Source organism: Adiantum capillus-veneris, chromosome 15 (genome assembly GCF_014529385.1).
Source record: "Adiantum capillus-veneris isolate H3 chromosome 15, ASM1452938v2, whole genome shotgun sequence".
NCBI lineage: Eukaryota > Viridiplantae > Streptophyta > Polypodiopsida > Polypodiales > Pteridaceae > Adiantum > Adiantum capillus-veneris.
The window spans coordinates 53,399,685-53,416,267 of NC_140945.1; the positions used below are offsets into that span (position 1 = coordinate 53,399,685).

The 16,583-nt window shown below is 43.9% G+C and overlaps 2 pseudogenes; one reads left to right on the top strand and one right to left on the bottom strand.

Annotated features, from left to right (window-relative positions):
* The first annotated feature begins 727 nt into the window (after nucleotides 1-727).
* LOC147440671 (uncharacterized) lies at nucleotides 728-4,571 on the top strand (annotated as a pseudogene).
* A 1,826-nt stretch (nucleotides 4,572-6,397) lies between these two features.
* On the bottom strand, nucleotides 6,398-10,443 carry LOC147440672 (uncharacterized; annotated as a pseudogene).
* Nucleotides 10,444-16,583: the final 6,140 nt, after the last annotated feature.

Consider the following 16,583-nt stretch of genomic DNA (forward strand, 5'->3'; position numbering starts at 1 on the left):
TGACGTGGACAGGAAACGTGGCGCAAATGGGCTGAGGTGGAGTCCCAGTGGCAAATGGGGGTGGGGGTGGGCTGAGATGGACGGCCTCCACTTCATGATACCTCGTACGTTGCATGCATGCGGATGGAACCCCGAGGATGGGGGGTGAGTGACTGCGTTTAGGGCATTCAAGCAGAGGGAGTTTTGCTGCTAGCTCATGCGAGAGGGCCTGGGGGAGGGCCTGCATTGCGTTAGACGAGCCATCTGGGGTCTACACAGACGAAGATTGGAGCCAGGTGGAGATTGTGGCGCAGGTACAAATTGGGACGGTAGGCGGGATTACCAGGTATGTGTCTGTGTGTGTTGTGTGTGTGTGTGTGTGACACCGCCCCAAAACCACCTCCAAGAAAATATGTTTTTATCGTCTGTTGCTTGTCATGTTGCATCACACACACACACACACACACTCTATGAGCCCACGGACAACAGCAATTTTGTAGAGAACCGGGCAGCAGGTTTGTGTGTGTTTGTGGAAGAGAGAGAGAGAGAGAGAGAGAGAGAGAGAGAGAGAGAGAGAGAGAGAGAGCTGTGTCCTGATGCCTTCTGCTTCATGCATATTTTTGCCAACATGAGTCGTCCTGCTTATCCGTTATGGTGCTTGCAAGCATGTTGCCATGCTATGATGAATGGCTGCTGGTGTTTCTTACAATAAAATGTTCATTGTATGGTGATCACCACAGGAAAAACTATGGCGCCAAGAAGGCCACATCAAGAGGTGCAGGCAAAGAAGCTAGTTGGAAAGAAGCATGGGTCAGATCTCGGGAGGGGCATGGGGGAGGCTTCGCCTGTAAAAGTTCCTCGTTGTAGCCCTCGGCTAAGGGAGAAGGAGTTAAAGCAAACGGAGAATCAGCCTTCTCCATGCTCAGGCAATATGGCCCAAGTGGAGACACCAAAATCAGCAAATCCGCGTCTAAGAAAGAAGTTGGAAGGCATGTTTGAAGAGCCTGATCAGAATGAAAATGAAGTGGATGAGAAGAAGGCTGGAAGAGCTAAGGCAAACGAAAAGAACCTTGATAAAGAAAAAGTTGGTGAAGGCAAGAGGGATCAGCCGTGTGTCGAGACGGTGGGCGACGGAGCGCAAAACAATATGGATTCTTTGAAGGGAGAAGGAGATAGAGGCATTGGTGAATCCTCAGCCATGGTTGAACCCTTGCCATATGTTGAGGTCTTCTTGCCTGATGGAAGGCTTGCACGGCAATGTCGAGCGAGCGATCATTGCCCTCAGCAGTTCCACTTTGAGTTGGTTCGATTACGGATGGAGAGGCATCTAAAGACAGAGCATGGGCTTGATGTGGTCATTCCCCTTCGCAAGGGAGGTAGGCGTTTCAATGCTGAAATGGGCTCAAGAGCAAAACCGCCAAATGCAAGAGATAGTGCACAATGGCACAAGCAAGCAAAGATGTGCTTCGAGGATAGAGATAGGAAGTTTGCATTAAATCTGAAAAAAACAGAGCGCCTTCATCGTCTTCGAGCGACTGAGAAGTGGGATAAGCTCAGGCCTGAGTTTAGAAGAGTCTCAAAGGTAGAGTTTGTTGAGAAGATTGTCAAAGAGCGCATGGCAGCCTACCTCGCATCCTCAAAAGAGCGCATGGATCGCATCCAGCAGCGAATCGACGAAGGCTATGAAAAGAATGTGAGTACCATGGCCACTCCTTCGAGTTTACATATCATTGCATCATGCTTTATTATTACATTTGGTGTTGCATGTTTGCTTTGTTAGTCCTAGTTCATTTGAAGGTGGATTGTTTGCCCGAATGTGGTCCTAGTTTATTGAGACGGGTTTAGGTCCACATTGAGATTTCTCCCGTTAAATGGATGATTTAGGCATAATGACCTTGGAGATTTTCCTTGCAAACCATTTACCATTAATGAGTTGAGGCAGGTTTGCTTGCCTAGTCCCAGCTTATCTTAAGGTGCATTGTTTGCTAGAAGTTGTCCTAGTTTATTGAAAAACTCATGGCGACTCTACCAAGTTTACATATTATTGCGGCATGGCTTAATACTACATTTGTTGTGGCATGTTTGCTTTGCATGGTCCACTTTGTTGTGGCATCCTAGTTCAAGGTGGATTTTTTGCCCAAAAGCGGCCTAGTTTACTGAGAGCAGTTTAGATTCACATTGCACTAGATCCCGTTTGAATGGCTAATTTAGGCCCGATGAAGTCTATGACTACTTGTGTTAAGGCATGTTTGCTTTCTTGGTCCGAGTTTACAAGGCAATGCATTAATTACTTGTGGTTGAGGCATGTTTGCTTTCTTCGTCCTAGTTTACAAGGCAGTGCATTGTTTACTGCTAGTTGTCCTAGTTTATAGGGCAGTGCATTGTTTGCCGGTAGTTGCCCTAGTTTACCGATGGCTTTCGGAGGGATTTTAAGCTAATTCTCGACGTCTTGATTGAAATCATTTTATGTAAAATTGCTTGTTTCTTACAGGCTGCTTGTGGTTTTATCTAGTGCTGGTTTTTTGGCTACATTCATTTGAACATGCTGGGTTCAATGGGGGACTAACTTGTGGTTTTATTTGGTGATTGAATGCAGAGGCGGCTCAAGGTTTTACCTCCTTGGTTAAATGTCATGATGGATGACATTGAGGACAGCCAGCCCATGGACAACTTCAAGGGCAAGGCTGAAGAGGAAGAAGAGGAGGATGCGGATGATTTTCAGTCGGACCGAGAAGATGAAGAGGACGGACATTATGAGTGGATGGAGGATGAAGACATCAAGGAGGATAAAGATGGCCAAGAAGACAAAGAGGAATGCAGGGAGGAGGAGGGGAGAGCAAGCAACGCGAAAGAGGACTCCGCTGACTCGACTTCCCTTGGGCTTGGAGATACACCGCCCTCACTGCCTCTTGAGATTGTGGACACAAAGGATGTGCCTGCTGCAAATACAGATACATTTAGCCGGTTTGCATCCATGACGCTCAACGTTGATCTTGTGCACGAGGAGGTAGTGGGACATCTTCCTAATTGCAGTAGTGGCATGCATTATTTCGTTGTTATTCTTGGCAGGTTTAGGGTGTCAAATTTGTTCGAATGATTTGGCGTAAAATCTTCTTTTAACCATGCAGGGAATTGTGAAACAACATAGACCAAAGCTGCAAATTTGTTCGTCAATGAAGACTCGGGTGGTTGTTGATGTCTCAACCCCACCTGGTGCAGCGGCAACCACACATGTGTCTCTGAATTTTGCCATACAAAATGGCCAGTTAAGAGTTATGGAAGAAGGGGGAGGTAGGGTTGTCACGACACGAGGAAACATTGCAGCTGCCAGGTGGGTACAAGTCATGAGCTGGTTTAGTTGCTGGTTTACTTGCTGGTTTACGGTTTAATTGCTTGCTGGTTTTTTTGGGCCTCTTTTTCTTCTATAAAACTTGCACGCTAAGCCTTGATTGTTATCGCATGTTAGGCTTGGCTCTATTGCATGCATTACTTTCACCTCCGACCGGTTCAAGTTATCAGTTAATGTAGATCAGCGATTAGTAACTGACATATTGCGTGGCGAGGCCAGTAGTAGGACTATTGACTTGTTTGGCCAGTAAGTTCTCTCTTGCCCTGATCATTGTAAATGGCTATACGCACATATAGGATTGCATGTGTTTTAATTTGGAAACTGAAATCTTTGCACAGGTGGATGGAGCACACCTTGCCTCCGACCATCCTAAGGAAAGTATACTTTGTCGATTCGCTTTGGTTTACGATGGAGGGACGTATTCTGTCCAATTTTCTTCAGGGGCAATTTAGCGGTGTTGACATGTCAGAGCTGGTCTTTTGCTTTTGGCCAGTCATTTGCAGGTATTTCAGGGTGACATAATGCTTTGTATGGTGAATTCTGAACTAATTCTCATTCGTAACACTAATAATGTGTGCTTGAAGGCATCACTGGACTCTTTTTGCTCTCTACTTGAATAGGGGAGCAAGGCTCCTCCGATTGCCTGGCAAGAAGCACTATCTGATTCATTTTGATTCCCTCAAGGGTTTGACAAACCCTTTTGAGTGCCTAGAGCAAGTGCAAAGGTTGTTTTTCATCATGTGATTGTTGTGCCCAACAGATGTGGTTAAATTCAGCTAACCTGGTTTGTTGTATGGTTGTGCCTTAGTGGCCTTCGAAGCCTGGCAGAATTTGTACATGACAACTATATTCGACGTGCTTTGGATGATTCCAAGGAAGAGATTGAGCTCAAAGTTGTGGATGTGCCTCAGTAGACAAATGTGATCGATTGCGGATTTTATGTCATGAGGATCATGAGGTGAGATCATGCTACACTGTGCAATAGTGTCGATAGGTTGTTAGGGAGGGTCATTGCATGGACTAACATACGGCACTGTTCTGCAGGGAACTGATTGCAGGTGGATTGGAAGACCGGCTTGGGCGACATTGGCTTACAAAGGATTGGTTCGAGGACGTGGACGTATGCACTCTGAGGGTGCAGCTGCATGATTGGTGCTTACGTTGTTTGGCGGAGGTCTAGAGACGCATGAGCAATAGCACGCTCGGGGGCTGGTGTTTTGGGAGCATATCCAGCATATGAACTCAATTGACACTGTACTTATACAATGGTGTACTTTATGGATTTTGAGCCCTCCGTTTTGAGCGGATCTAAGTGAATGTTTTTTGTTGTAAACCGGCTTACCTAGCTACGCATTCATGCGCAATGTAGCACACCCTTTGGATGTTTTAATTAAGTCTACGTAATGATCAGCCTTACGTTTCAATCTCATTGTCAATTTATTTTGTCATAGTGCTGTTATTTTGTCAATTTACAATTGCTCATTATGGGTTGTGTTATGTGTTGGTACCATTCATGAATGTGGTTAAGTTGAATCAGCTGGAATGAGCCGCCTTAGGTGTTGTGGTGAGATGTTATTGGTGGCTCTTAGTATTGCTAAGGTGTTTGGAGCATGCATATATTCTATTTTTTTATCTCTTTAAGTGTGGTTGTTGGCTCGGATTGCGTTGTGGGTGTTGAGAAGCTCCATGAGCGGTGAGAGCGTGACATTGTCATAGCCGGCATTGTAGTCCAAGTGGGGTGTTTGTTGAGTTTACACATATGGATTTCCTTTGCTTCAGATTTAGCAACCAGGTTAAACACATTTTAAGCTCGTCGTAGCTAAGTTTTGTGTACATTTGTTGGAATCTCTTTCTTGTCAGAATGTCAGCGATTGAAACTCTCCCTCTCTCTTTGTTATGTTTTAATAATCTGATTGCTCATAGAGAATAGCAACTCTTAACTTGTGTGTTTTATCTTTGGTGGATTTATTATCCTCGGAAAAGCAAAGGTGCTTGTATTAAAAATGACAAACTGACAACCCTTTGTTGGCATACCATGTAGGCACATTGTGGTTGCAAACTTAAAGGACGATACATAGTATTTGTGTGCATTGGCATTGTGGTTTATTTTGTTCAATGGATTAAATTGTCACCTAACCAATCAAACAAATGCATGGCCAGATTATACATACGAATATTGATTATACATACGAATAGTGTAGCACAAAGTTCATCTCGGCATTGGTGAGTGAAAAATGCATCATATAAATGCAAAGGCATTATTCACTACATGGTTATGACACAAAGCCTAACAGAAAAACATCTCAAACCTTGCACCTTGAATGGTCAAAATACAGTGAAAGTATACGATGGAGCCACTCTTTGCAAGGGTCTATGTTGCCCAACTTATGGCACTGCAGTAAGCATTCACTTTCTCCAGCCTCTTAAGCATGAAACCAACCGCAGTGCTCAAGAATGGTCAAACAAAACATCAGCCTTCCATCCCCAGTAACGTAAATAGTCGGTGATCATAAATGTCTTGATCTCTGGTGCGGCACACACCTCATATATGGGCGGCAAAACAACTCACTCGCATGTATGGCAAGAATCCAAAAAACATCAAAAAATAAAAAAGGAAATCAACCCTCTAACCCAAAAACTGTAAATTGTTGGATACCATAAATGCCATTGATGCTTCAGATACCAAAAACTGTAAATAATCAGATACCAAAAACGCTAAATGTTTGCAAGTGAAATCAGCTGAGAAATCAGATCAGCCTCAATGCCATCCAATTAGGGCAGCCCTAGTGCTCAGAGATCGTACACAATCGGATAAGAAATATTGGCTGGCAAAACAAGACATACATCTAGCAACAACCCATCCATGACTCTCACAAAAGGTCAGTTTCAATGCCATCCACTTAGAGCAGCCGTAGTCCATAGAGATCGTACACAATTGACAAGAAAAATGCATCAAGTTGGTAGTACAAATGAGCTCATGACAGATTGGCAAAATAACTTTTCGAAACCCAGCTGTAACGCTCACGCATGATCAAGCAAGATGCCATCCAAAAAGATCGGCCTAATAGCCTAAACAAGGTAAATAGTCATCAGCCAAACATGTTGGAAGTCTGCAGATGGAATCAGCTCATAGCTTGCTCCCAAAACAACCCACCCAATCAGTCCAAAGATAGTTGCAAATGGGCTCACAAGTGCCTGCCAAACGCTCACAAACTGGTCATCAAATCAGCCCAGCAGATTGCATAAGGGAGAAACCTGCTACATGTCTCTCATGTAGAGAGAACCATTCGCTGCTGGGACGCAAGGACTGCCTCGAGTACTGACCCATCAAGAAAGCAGATTGTGAAGCTTCTCTCTTCTGTGGGAACCTCGCCAGCTTTGCAACAGACAATCATCCCTTTTTGGATGCTCTCACCAAAGAGGGTGACATGACGATTAAGCAAGCTCGACTCTGCTCCACCTGGGGCATGTCTGAGCAATAACGGAAGGAGGGCATGGCATGTATGGCGTGAAATGCTCTCCAATGGATCCAGCATGAGAGTTTTGCTGCAACAATGAGGACAATGTATTCGAGGCTTTCTTTGAAAGCGGACTCGACTCCGTCCACGCTGATGCTTGCGTCGCAAAACACCAGTAGTTGGACCTTTAGATGATGGCAGGTCGGCCTCGAGAACCTGTTCCTTGCTGGCTCCACTTGCTTCTACGGGCATCCCATGCCCGAGTCGAGTTAGAGTAACGTGAGCTTGGACTTGCTTGATCGAGCCCTTTGCTGGTAGCTCAATCTCCTTTGGGATGATCAAGGCGGCAAGACTATCTCGTGAAAGATTTAGTTGCATTAGTATGGCTGGCTTCAAAGAGCTATCACATTGCACCAACTGCTCTTCTAGACTCTGCAAGATGCTTCTCATGTCATAGATGCAGCTACCAATCTCATTGTCTATGTTGCTGACAACTGTCTCAGCTACATCGAAATTGTCATGCTCTAGTGCTATATTGTCTTCCCCTGCTCCAACTATGGGTTGTAGGTCCACATGGCTCAAAGCTTGAGCGCTATCTACGATGGGGAGAACTTTGTGAAGATGAGGAAAGTGCCTCTCAATTATCAGTCGAAGGCCATATAGATGCTTACATTCTGATCCCCAGTCCGCACAATCGCAGTAGTTGGATTGCATGCTCACATGATACCAGTTTGAGGCCGAAGTAGTGCTAAGGACTTTGAATCGCATGTGTCCTTCCTCTATCACTTCGAGGGTGCTTGGATCTGCTTCAAATCGTTTAAGAATTGATTCGCCTGCTGCTAGCTTGGCTGTATGTTGCTTGCTTGATCCAAAACGACTAAAACGCCCGGAATCAGCTGAACGGTTGTCAAATTGAAACAACATGAGCTCAACATTTGGCAATAGCAAAGGCATACTCTCAAGCGAAAGAGAACCGCTCTTACCAATCTCCTGCTTTTTCTTGAAGAATTCGAGAAGTGTTCCCCCAATATATGTCCCATGCACTGAATCGTCCACCAATGCATTCAACAAGACCAACAGAGACCTGTTTATCTGTGCATTTAGCAAGGTATACTTGACATACTGCCATAATCGCTCAACCAAGTTTGTAGTATCCACATTCCCATGCTGAAATAGACGACCGAATCTTGGCCAACGGCTTCGCCACATGCATGTTTTTCCACACCAGCTAGTGGATACATACCGTCGAATATTTTCATGTGCCTGATACACCTACAATAGCTCATCGCACCTTGCATCAAATATATCCTCACTTGTTGCATGCATCAAATTCGACATGCGATTGTACACATCATCGCGCTTGTCCTTAGGGACCTATGCACAACAACGCCATGTGAGTACGACAATCAATTTGTAGACATGAGCTGACACAAAGAACACATCAAAGAAATGACCAGCTACCTGGGGCAATAGGTTCTCAACCCATGCCTTCTTGACATGAAACCAGCATAGCAAAACTTTACATGCGACTTGTTGCCGCCTTCCATCCTCGTCTTCTCTCCAGCAAAAAGAATCTTGATCCACAACCTTGAGGATGGCTTCGAGCTCTTGCTGGCTCTTATCAATGACAATGGCTGCGGGCCGAACGTCACCTAACCTTGCAAAGATCATCTTGAACGTGAGCTCTAGGGCCACCTTTTCCTGGCTGGTACCCACATCATTGCTGCATAACATCAGCCATATCGGAATCCCTATGCCGTTTTGGTTTGGCAAGACTGCACCATAGAGCGGTAGACCATAAATGTTTGTCTTGAAAGTGCTATCCACGGCCCATGAGTTGCGACGAGAGAAATGAAGAGCGACTTGTAGCATCCACTCGTCTTGAATGAGGAGGATGAATGGCCGCTTGTTCTCATCAGGGTTTTGGGGACTGTAAGGCTGCACAAAGATTACCTGTCCATACGAGAAGTATACTTGAGGATGCATGCTCACCCATCCAGCTTAAGAAGTTGCGAATGTAGTATTACCTTCTTCAATTCTTGCAAACGTAGAGCCTCGGCAAGCATCGCACCCCATTCAGTACCTACAGAGTTACCTACAGTCAAAAAAAATGTTGGATCAAATGCTATCAAAAACTCAGCAGAGAAAAGGCTTCTTAGAAATTCCAATGGCAAGCTAAGTACCACGAGTGCGCATTTGATGAAACAGCATTTGCACCTCTTTTGGTATCATAAAAAATCTGTGGATTACACGATCCAGCTCAGATGCATTTGCCATGTGAAACCTTTCCTTGGAGATCGACATTTTGGCGACATGGCGGCACATCCCAACATCAAACAAATCATCCATACAGCATGCAACTACAGTTGAATGCACCGGCAAGTGGTAAAGGTCAGCACGTGAGCCAGGTATGTGCCCGGTGTGATCGCCATGGATTGCGATAGTCACCCTATCACCATCATGACAGTGTTGAACCACCATCCTAAAAAGGCATCCACACCTCTTTGACTTTCGTTGTCGCCGCTTATCCGCACCTCTCCGATCTATGCTTCCACCTCGATGGCAAATGTATTCTTGTAGCCACTTATATGCTCTATGCCTCTTTGAAGATCTGACTAGGACCAGCCGTGTGTGATGCTTTATCATGATTCTTGTCAACTATTGCTCGACTTGAGATGTTGTTGTCTCGATTGAAGAGGTTGGACAATTTGCGCTTCTGCTACTAATAGGCATCGCAGCTACATCACAATCAATAATCTTCTCTTTTAGTAAGCATCCACATGCAGTGATTGAGTCTTTTATGTAATCAAGAGGCAACCCATGTTGTCTCTTGTTTGTACACCATTCCTTCTGGACGGCCTTGAGAGTGGCCGCCACTCCAAGATGATTGTCATGTGTCAAAGGGCAATGGGCTGCATGAACAATATGTGCCCAATCTTCCATAAAGGCAACCTTTAGGCTAGTAGATTTCAAGTGCAGGCAGCCTATTTCCAGCCCTATACCTGGACAAAGCATCAAGGAGTCTTTCATCCTATTCCACTTCTTTAAATCAAACAATCCCCGAACATCGATCGCTTGAAGCATTGCTAGTGACATGGTCTCTGTCCCTCCCAAATCTTTGGCCATTAAGGAGTATGTCATCTCGTCGAAGGAGAAAAATGTTTTTGATGTGTATGAAGACGGATCTAAATCAACCCAAGAGCATTGCGAATGCCAACATGCGACTGAGCTGGGACTAGCTCCATTGTTTTGTGGCTAGTAATCCATGCCATTATCCTCGTTGATTGGGCAGTCATCTGACGATTCTCCTTCAGTCGTTGTTTCACCATTGAAATATCCACTCAATGGCCGGTCTTCGATTACATCGATGGGAGGCATCTAATACACAACATCTCTGTCTCTCTGTCTCTCTCTCTCACACACACACACACACACACATACACACACACACTCACACATACTACCTGGTTCAAATCCATGCTGCCTTTGAGCTTCCAATCTCCTACAGAGTCTTCATCTGATTACTGTATCAGATACCAGCCTCCCCTTTTCCCGCTCTCATCTCACCTCCGATTATCTCTGATTACCCTGCATTCCGCGAGGGCAAATTTGAAAACGGGATGCCCGCGTGAAAGTAATGCCATGCTGGCCCCCCATTTGCCATTGGGACTCCACCTCAGCCCATTTGCGCCACGTTTCCTGTCCACGTCACCCTCCCGTCCGAGTTTACCTCCCGGCGCCCCCGTTTACCAAAACCCGTCCAAGTTTACTTTTTTTGCCACGTGTAGCGCTCCGATGCCCTCAACCAACGCGCCCCACTTCCGCGCCCTTGATCCCACCGCCTGGGCTTCCTTAAAGCTCCCGTGCCCCTTAGTGCTGAGGGTGGGCTTCCCCTGCTCTATTGCAACCCCTCCACTTCTCGGGGGAGGGCGACACAGGGCCACACTAAGGGAAAGGAAGGTGTGGTGTCTCTTCATGCTTAAATAGGGCCTCAAGGCTAGAAGAAGTACCACCTTGCTGAATTGTTTGTTTAGGACAAGTACTTGAATCGAATGCATGTGCAACCAAAACCAAAGTACACAAAGATCTTGCAACGTAGTGTAGGATTCCAAGCAAAAGTGGTGCAACTCTTCTTTTTGAGCCCTAATCGGCCCTATAGCCCATCATCAAATTACTCCACAAGGAAATGCTAATAGAATCAAAAGTAAACAGTCTTCCTTGGGTGTGCCCAACATGCCAATCACTACGAGAGAGAGAGAGAGAGAGAGAGAGAGAGAGCCACCTGTCGCCACTGCCGCCACCTGCTACCTCCCTTCTCCTTTGGATTTTTCAAACACTTCTCCTCTTTAAGGGCTTTTCTAAAATCATCCTCACATGCTGATTGGTAGGCCTAGTGATTTTAATTACGATAAGCACAACAATTCCTCGTGATTTTATCACTTTTTTCCCTCTTGTTTTGTTAACTCCCTCCCAGCCTTCTTTTCCATTTACTTAGCCCAAGAATCTTGACAGATTCTCATTGAAAAATAGTTGTTTCAAAATTCAAAATTGGACATGCCTATTTTTTTGCACACGCTTCAAATATTCATTTATAGGACTCAGGGTTATCCCAACCTTAATTAAAAGTTCGTATCTTAAGGTCTTAGGACCGTTCTATCCCAACCTTAATTAAACTAGTATGGGACCCGCGTGTTGCTACGGCCAAGAAAAAGCAAGTCCCAATTTTGGTAACCCTCCTCGGGCCCCCTCCCCCTTCAAGGTGAAAACATGTGCAAACATTCTCTATGCATCCACAAGGTAGTGACAATTATATCTTGAATGCTTCATTATCAAAATAAATCATCCTATCCAAAGCTCTATAAATTTCTCCATCCAACTATCAATAAATAGTGATCTTATGTAGGAAGTAGGAGGTGGCATCTAGAACCTCTTAAAAAGACAACCCAATGAACAACCACCCATGTGCACAACTCATTTTTCTATCATTGTTGAAGTATAAAAGTAATTGCTATTTTTTAAAGCCATTACATTGTCCCATGGCTCTTTATATTGTTAGATGTTGTTTGCTAGCGATATGGACATGAGATACAACTTGGAACTCCAAGGATGACAATTGTTTTAGGGTGTATAGATAGTGTGTATAGCCATAGTAAACTTGGTGTTTAAGCTATGAAGATTTGTAGTTCTGCATAGTGTGCACTATTCCAAACACATATGAATGATTCTTCAAAACGCAAACAAAGGTGAATGCATTTGGATGTTTCATATCTTCTTGCATTTGCTTATCCTTGTCTTGCAGTCAATATAGTTCAATAGATGCTACATCATACTCAAACTATAAGTCAAAGCCTTATTGTACTTTCAAAAGTATGCCACACTTTTAAAACCGTCTTGCCAATACTGCCCTTCACCTCCTCTGAAAGCATCCCAAACCTTCCTCATCATCGTTCACAGTTGACTGAATAGTAAGAGAAGCCCTTGCTCTGCCTTCCCTAAAAATAGCCAAGGGTTACCTCACCTTTTTGTAGTGTTTCCCTCATTGGGCATAAGCACAGTCCAAGAGCATATAGTGCAACAAACAATGCAATCCTAGAGGCAACATTTGGAATGAGATCTAGAAAGAAACCCTTCCTTTTCCTCCTTTGAAAGTATCCCAAAGCTAATTCAGAAGCCCTAGATTTGCCTCCCCTCAAAAGAGCCCATAGCTTCCTCACTGTTCTCTCGTCTTTCCCTTGCTTGGAATAAGGGCAACCCAAGATCATATATTGCAACAAACAATGCAACCCAAGAGACAACATTTTACAATAAGAGCTCATCAACGGGTTTCAAAAGATCACCACAGTTGGCGTACATGTTGGCCAAAGCATTGTCAAAACATGAGGTTTTCTTCTAGGAGCCCCACTTACCATCACATTATAAATTTATCTCTCCATGTCAATTTCTTGCAGAGTGGAAAATTCCATTAAGTTGCAACATTACAAATAAGCCCTTTCTTCAACTCGTCTAAAAGAATCCCAAAGCTTCCTCATCATTCATAGGTTATCATCTAGAGAGAAGCCTTGGCATTGTCTCCCATAGAAAGATCCAAAGCTTTCTCACATTTCCCTCAAGTTTCTCTCACTAAGCAAAGGGCACTCCAAGAGCATATGCTACAACATCCAATCCTATCCAAGAGGCAACATTTCAAAATGGGAGTGCGGTGTCAAAATCTCGTGCTTTCAACATTACAAGAAACTTTTTTAAAAAAAGCTCTACCAAGCACGATGATGCTACTTTCCAATAGCCCTTGACTACGCATTTCATCATGAATGTGCTCACCCATTTTATCTTCTTGCATTATATCGTGTGCCTTCAAAATGCAAGTGCATGCGACTACATTAAGAGAGGGGCCCTAACTACATATTCAACTAAAATAACCCAGAGTTTCTTGGCCTGCCCATGTTGGTGGACCATGTAATAAGAGTAGTCGAAGTGTTGACATCCCGGACATGACACTCAGCACAAACATGCAATAGCATTTGGAGAGAGTCTATCCCTATGCATTAGATGACAATGACCTACAACTTGTTTCAAGTGTCCCACACCTAACATAAATCTCAACAAAGCAATGTCAAGGTCAATCAAGATTGTCATTCAGAACTCATTGTGCTTCAAGAGTACGCCACACTTGGAAGACACAACAACCAAAGCTCTACCAAGCAAGATGTTCCTTTCTAGCTGCCTATATAGATTAGACTTTGTCCTATGTTTTACTCGTCAAGACTATATTAATACTTTGTGTGTACATGTGTGCATGCTCATGTATGCATATGAAACTTGTGAATTGATATAAAGTCATGATTGACGCTTGAAGTGCTTGCTTTTTTTTATGAAAAAAGGGTAAAAAATGTGACTGTAGATCTTGTGTGAGCGCAAGGTGCAATTCGGGGACAATAACAACTTCAAGTTGTAAACAACATTAGACACAACATTCAAAGCAGAAAATCATTGACAGCACATGAACCACACTAAAAGATGAGAAAGAGATAGCGTTCATGAAAAAGTTCCGGAAACTTGAATTAAAAAATCTAGCAATTGCTTCATATTGGTAAGGGTAACAAAAAACTATATATGTGAAAGGACCATCATACAAACTTGTATATCTTCAGTATATCTATAAAAGTTTGTTGTGGCCTTGCCAAACATGTAAAGGAAAACCAATTCTTCAAGTGATAAACCTTATACAGGTCATCATTGTGGCCTTGCTAAACATGTAAAAGAAAACCAATTCTTCAAGTGATAAACCTCATATAGTTGACCTGTAAAAACTCAACGCAACATAGAAATGGAGTATTGTTTTCCAATGTGATTGTAAGCATATGCAAGGAAACTCTTAGCTACTTGCATGAAGAAACAAAAACTCCACATGTGATGACATGCTATATACAATATATTAGAAGGTTACAAAATAAAACACGCAGATACTATCTTGCATCAACGAATTCATCGATTGCACATCACTTTATAAAAAATGGCAACACATGCTCTCACTCTTTTTCTAGATGAGAACTTTTGTTTGTTTGTGTGTGTGTGTGTGAGAGAGAGAGAGAGAGAGAGGGGCTTTCAAATTAATGAGCAAAGAAAACCGAGCGAAGCCAATTTCCAAGCGAATATGAGAAACGCCCTTGATAAATTGATGGGAGTGCAACAGAGGCTCTTAGGGGAAAATGTGCATACAGAAGCGCAAAAAGCATTGCATATTAGAACCTTGTATAAGTACAAAGGGCTTTAGAGTTTGACACGATGGAGCTCTTTTTAGGCTAATGGACATGTTCTTTTTTATTGGGACATGTAGGCCAAGTACGCAGGCTGTCAATAATAGTCAACATCGAGGGAGCTTCGATGAGTAGCTAAGTTCCTTTAACTCTTTTTGGGCTTTCAAACTACAACTTTAATGTACATATCGTACATGAAAGCGCACTTAGTCTTCTACATTCTTTTTGATATTTTGACTAGCAATGATTATGTTACGGATGTCCTTGATTATATTCTTATATTGTAGCATGTACAACAAGTCACAACTTGTCTCATTAATGTTACGGTTGGTTTCGACAACATGATCTTCAATTTGGCTCTTTGAAGTAGCTTTGCAAGTTGGCACTTGAGGATGCTAGCCTGGGATTCATGTGCATATTGTTTTTGCAATTAGCCCCTTGCCCTACCTCTGCAATCTTTCTAATTGAACACATTCATTCAAATACCGTTCTTGTAAATTTTGGTGCATTGACATGGGTCTTGACTCTTGCTCCTACCTGAGTAGTTTTTTTGAGCACCCTTTCCTTCTTGGAGTTTTGGATTCTTGCAGTTCTTTTAGCATTTACACTTCTCACAATTGGGAGGACTGAAGGTGCTCTTATTGGGGTTGTTCTCAAAGTTGTGTTTAAAGTGGAGTGGCTCATGATTTATCATGGAGAAGTCAAGCGGGTGGAAAGCACCTTCTATGTAGAGTGTGCATGCTTAGTGCCATCTCAAGTGCCCTTTCCACAGACAACAAATACAGTTTACAGTCGACTAAGTTTGTGTTGAAGCTTTGCACACATAAAAACTTACCGTCGAAGCCTTTTCTGCTCGCATTGGCAACCAATGCAATACTGGTTATGTTGCCGAAGACTTTTCTGCCAGCTAAATTGCTTTTGGGAGGTTTTTTTAAGGACTAAAACCTGTTAGAACCAGTCCACGCCGGTGCGGACTGGTTCTAGTAGGGGATATCCAATTGGAGAAAATAAAAAAAAATTCTCATTAGTTTTAGATGTAAAAGGAAACATTTGCACTGGAAGGAAAAGGGAAGGCGCGTGATGGAGAGTGGGCAGAGCCAAACGGTGCGCAGGGCAGGCATGCCGCCCAGGTGATACGAGCCTCTTTGCAACAAATGAGCGCAAAACAATTGAGCACAGTAAGCAGAGGAAAGCTACGATGAGACACTTGGCACAGAGTTTCCCAGTCCCAAGACACACACACACACACACACACACACACACACACACACACACACACACACACAGAGAGAGAGAGAGAGAGAGAGAGAGAGAGAGAGAGAGAGGATGGGGATGCTAGTATTTCATGAAAGTGTAGAGGACGCCTCAACATGTAGCGTGGACGTTTATCTGGATGGCTTATCCCAACACTGAAATGGAGAGGGTTCAACTCTCAAATTGCCATTTTATGAGAGTAAGAAAAAGGGGGAGACAGAAATTCGAGAGAATCTAGACAATGAATGAAAATAATATAGTGTGAGCGAGTAGGTAGTAGATTCCAGTAGGCTCAATATCATGCAAGTTTTTGTGTTTGTTTTTTTATGAAATCGCTACACTGAGGCTTTTTCTTTTAAAACTTGTCGAAACGAAACCTGTCAAAACCAGTCCGCGCCGCCGCGGACTGGTTCCAGCAGGTTTCTCTCCTGTTCCTTCTCGACGTCACGCGCCTCATGGCCCTCTGCAGCACCTCATGCTGTTGTCTACGGTGTGTGGTATCCAACTCTCGTAGGGTGGCCAACATGCCAAAACAGCTATGAGTCGAGAGCGTAGCGGATTTTGCTTCTGAGCCGGCGTATAAGGTAGCCTGCTGATCATAGCAGAGGTGTGTGTGTGAGGCGCTCTTGTTTTTATGAAATCGCTACACTGAGGCTTTTCCTTTTAAAACTTGTCGAAAAGAAACCTGTCGGAACCAGTCCGCGCCGGCACGGACTGGTTCCGACAGGTCTCTCTCCTCTTCCTTCTCGACGTCGCGCGCCTCATGGGCCTCGTGCAGCGCCTCATGCT